The sequence below is a fragment of the Crocodylus porosus genome, unplaced genomic scaffold (assembly GCF_001723895.1).
Source record: "Crocodylus porosus isolate Cpor-Errol unplaced genomic scaffold, CroPor_comp1, whole genome shotgun sequence".
Lineage (NCBI taxonomy): Eukaryota > Metazoa > Chordata > Crocodylia > Crocodylidae > Crocodylus > Crocodylus porosus.
Window position 1 is genome coordinate 33,806,148 of NW_017728914.1, and position 4,875 is coordinate 33,811,022.

The window sequence follows — 4,875 nt, forward strand, 5'->3', positions numbered from 1 at the left end:
CGGCGACAGCCCCAAATGCCCGGCTGTGCTGGCCCAGCCGTCCTTGACCCGCTGCTGCTCTGTACACCCCCAGAGCCCAGGCAGGTGCTGCCGATGGGGGCTGGCCGGCAGGACCCGGGTGCAGGAAAGGGCTGGCATTGCTCCCGGGGTGACATGGGTGCCGCTCTGCCCTGCTGCTGCGTCTGCTTCCCGACACTGCCCCGCGTCCCAGGCGAAGGCAGGGAGGGGAGGGAGAAGCAGCAGGGAGCTGCACTGAGCAAGGGACATCCTCGCCGACATCTTGCACCAAATGCCTGGGCCTGGCTGCCTACCCGGCTGTTGGCTGCCGGGAGACGGTGCTCCCTGGAGACCCCAGCCCTCTCCGGGCTCTGCTGGCACCGGTGCCTGGAGCGCGTCATGCTGCTGCACCAGCCCCTCGCGTCCTGCCGACTGTGCACCCGTAGCCCCAGGACCCAGCGTGAGCACCCCAGTTAAGCCGGGGGGAGCACTGGTGTGACAGGGCACTGGCCCTAGATCTCAGAGGGGGAGAGGGTGATGGTGAGCACCTCCAGACAGCCCAGCTGGGCTGCACTGGATGCACCTCCGGGAGCCCTGCAATGCAGATCCCCAGCCTTGGGCGGGACGGGGGAAGCCAGACAATGCTCACACTCGCTGGCTCTCTCCCTCCAGCCCCCCGGAGACCCCAGGCTTGGGCCTGCCCCTTCCAGCTTGCCGCTCCCCACCTCAACCCTGGCCACGCAGCCGAAATTAGCAATCAGAGCCGGATGCACCCCAGCCCCAGGAAGTCGACACGGGGTCCCCATGGCAACTTGCAGACCTTGAGGATCACGTGCACCCCAGCGGAAGCCCGGGGGGGGGCTGCCCCTGGGATGGGGGTCCCCGAGGGAAGCAGGCCCTTTTGCTCCGGGGGGAGAGCAAAGCCGTGGGGCCAGGGAGCATGGAAATGAATGAGCGCCGGGCTGCGTGGCGTGTCACCCGATCCCCTTGCTCCCCCTCCCTGCCTGACACGTTGCAAGAGTGCTCGGCCATGGCGCGGTGCCCAGGCAGCGGTTTCAAGAGGGGCCCTGGGCCTGGGAGCAGCTTGCAGGCCGCCAAACCCCTCCGGCATGCTGTGCTCGGGGTCTCGGGCGGCTTGCTTCTCGCCCGCCGCAACGAGCCAGCAACCTTGGGCTGGTCACCGCTGCTAACACCCAGGGGACGGGCTTGGGGTGGAGCCCTCCTTTATGCACCAGCATGGGCCTCTGCTCTCCGCCTGCTCTGTGGGGTCTCGGTGGACACGCGTATCCACCCCCCGGGTGCAGGGCAGTGGATGGGGGCACCATGGGTGCTCTGCTTTGCCCCCCAGGCACTGCACTGTGGGGCTGGCACCCTGCCGGCTGCAGGGGCTCCTTCACCCCGGAGCTGGGGGGCAGCTCCCTCAGACCCCACTGCCTTGGAGGAGGCCGACGGGCACTTCCCTGAGGCTGAGCCCCACTCCGAAGGGATCATCGCTGCCTCCTCTACCTCCCACCCCCCGTTTTCCGGTGCATGCCGGAGAGCAGGAGGCTGCAGGGAACAGCTGCAGCGAGAGCTGCCTGGCAGCTGCCCACCCCCCTGGGCCCAGAGCCATGCTCAGAGGGGGCTCTGTGCTGGCCCCCAGCGCTGGTGGGGTGGGGGGGGTCGGTCACCGTCTCACTCCCAGGCTGCGGACACGGCCCCCACCCCCCAGGCCATCCTCCACCACACACCCGCCCACAGCAGAGACATGCGGCAGGGCGCGGCCAACTGCATCCTGCATGCTCCCTGCAAGGCCCCAGAGACTGACCACTGCGCAGCCTGGCCCCTTATCGGTGCCCTGCAGTGGGTCACCTCCGCTCCCCAGCACTTGAGAGGGTGCCCCCCCACTGTCAGGGGCCTGCTGCTTGGAGCCAGCCCCTCTCTTCCCCCAGGGCGGATGGCATGGCGGCTTGGGGCAACAAGTGTGGGGTGGCAATGAGATATTTCCAGCACCCGGTGCATGCTGGCTTCAGGGCTCCTAGTGAGGGGTGGGGCAGGGGAGTGGGGGGGGGAAATTCACCCTTCACATTTGCAAATTCACATTTGCTGGGAATCCCAGGCCCCTCCCTTTGCAGCTGCCTGGACCCAGGGTGGGGTCCTGGGAGCACAACAGCAGCTGCAGCTAACAATGCTCCAGGTGCCCAGGGGGATGCTCATCAATGATTTACCAGCAAGCCATTCCCCCCCCTTAACCCTTTGTGGAGCAGAGAACCTGCCCAGAGCTCCCCTTCCCAAACAGCTCCCACCTGCTCTGGGGGTGCTCCAAGAGCCAGCCCCAAATCCCCCCTGCAATGTGGGATGAAGCTCTGCCTGCTTTTGCGTGCTGCTCTGGGTGGTGGTGGTGGGGGGGGGGTGTTCCTCTTTCACACCGAGCTGGGGAAGCCGTGGTCTAGGGGTTATTTTTAAATCTTGCAGAAGTGGCAGCCGCAAAGGACAGTGCCAGGCGGTGGACAGACCTGGTGGTAGACGGGCAGGCTCTTTTAGGGAACCCTCCTTGAGCAACAGGGAAGGCGCGGACCCCACCCCTGCCCCAGGAGCTCAGTGCAGGCCCCTGGCCTAGCTCCTTTGGTCTCACCATAACACAGCAGCATGTAGGGTGGTGAAAGCAGACCCCATGGGAGAGCAAAAAAAAATACAAATAAAAAAAATAAAAAAAAGAGATGCCATGTTTCCCCAGATCCCCCCCAAGATACCGGGCGGCAAGCTTCGATCCTCCAGCCTGTGACAAGCAGCAGCCCAAAGAAACCCCCAGACCCGAGCTGGCAAACCCCTCCTTTTAAACGCAGCCCTACAAAGTTTCAGGAGGAGGGGAAAAAAGTGATCCTGGAAGAGTCCCAGGAGAGAACGGGGAAGCGAATGCGAATTCACGACCATTTGTGCCGTCTCCTGCTATAGATGCGACAAGGGGGCAGGGCCCACCCTGCCTTGGGGTCAGGCTTTGCTGGCTGCCTATGGGCTGGATTTGCCCGCTGGGACCAGCCAAGCAAACCCCTTGGGCTCGGCTTGGCATCCCCGTTACAGACGCTGCCCCGGTGCCCCGAGCGCCAGCTCCGGCAGGCGTGCAGCAGGCCAGGCTGCGTGGGCGCAGAGCAGGGCAGGGCATCAAGCATCAAGAACTGACCCTAAAGGCAGGCACACGGGAGCTTAAAACTCCCAAAGCCCCTTTTGCAAACACGAGGGTGCTACCAGGGTGTCTTTCCCCCGTGGGGTACCAGCTCCCCCCTTTGAGGCAGGGGCCCCCAGCGCGGCTCAGACTTACTTGCGGTGCAGGGCGCTGGAAGCAGCAGTGCCTCCCCCAGCAGCTGGGCTGAGTGGCTCTGGCAGGGGAAGCCCAGCCTACTGGTTGTACTGCAGCTGTCACTCCCTCCAGCTCTTCCAATCCCCGGCAGCCCCTCCCGGCCACCCTCTCCTGGCAGGTGGGGGGGCGCAGGGGTCTAGGGGGAACACGGGGCCCTCTGGACTCTCCAGCCCCAGGAGAAATAGCCCAGCCTGGCAAGCAGAGAGGCGGCAGGCTGCGGAAAAACAACACCCTGCCCTCGTCAGCTGGTGAAATATCTGCCTGCAGCAGGGGAACGGAGATCAGCTGTGCACCGTGTGCCTGGAGGGACAGCAGAGCCTGTCCCCCGGAGTCGAAGATGCACGAGCCCCTTGAGCCATCCCTGTGCCAGCACCCTTGGCGTCAGAGCCTGGTGCAGGGATCGCGCTTGATGCCCTGGGATGCCAGCTCTAAAGTGCCCTGGTCCTGTACCCGCAGCCCCCCTTGGCCTGCCGCTTCCCCAGGCTCAGGAGGAAGCCGGGGTGGGGCTTTGCTAGGAAAGTGCATGGATGAAGGCACGGAAAAGGAAGCAGGTGCCCCAGGCCCTTGGGCTTGATGCATCTGTGCTGCTCAGCTGGCGCTGCAGGAGGGCAGGGAGGGCCCAGGCAGGGTGGGGCAGGCGGCTGCATCCTTCCTCGCAGCATCAGACCATATAAGGTGCCTGCAGCAATGCGGCCGATAGAGATCGGTCTCGCCAACCTCCTCCTCTGAGCCAGGTTTGCCCTCTCCCAGCCCTTGACCTTACCATGGAGAAGCCACGCTAAGGTGTGCACCTTGGAGCCTATGGGAGATGCATGAGCTTTTGCAAGCGGGTGCCAGCTGAGGTGAATGGGGCAAACGCCCTTGCACCCTAATGGACTCACGGACCCCGTCGGTGCCTGGCGGTGCTCCTAGCACCGGGACTTTGGAAATGGCAGCTGGCCTTGTCAGGACCCGGAGGCTGCAATGCAGGCAGGCCAGGGGGTAGACCCTGTGGCCAGGGGTCTGCACAGACCCTCCCCTGCTGCGGCCAAGCAGTGGGGCCTGGACAGCAGTCTGCCAGGCAGTTGCCGCAGGTCACGCCAGCAGCTGGAAGGATGGGACAGGCATGTTAAGCGCGTGCAGCTGCTCCATGGAAGTCACCATGGTAATCTGGACAGGACTTCCCTCCTAATTTGGGGCTGGCAGGAAGGAAAACAGCTCCATCCTTGGCTCGGGTGGACCGGCAGCTGTTGCGTGAGGCCCAGCTGGAAGGGACAGGGGTGCCGAGGCAGGCAGGATCAGGGCCGCGCGCACAGCGGCTTGCAGGGAGAAGGGGTCAAAACGCCCCAGAGAGGGACAGGACCACGGGCCCGGTCCCAGGATCGGGGCCCGTCTGCACGCACCGATGACCGGCGGCTGGCAGCTCGAGGCTGACGGCGCCCAGAATCTGACTGAGGGAAGTTTGCTTTGGTCAGGCATGCCTGCAAATTGGGAAACGTTTGGTGAGGGGGGCTGAAGAGCCGGGTCCTTGAAGATATGAAGATAATGTCTGCAGGATATGA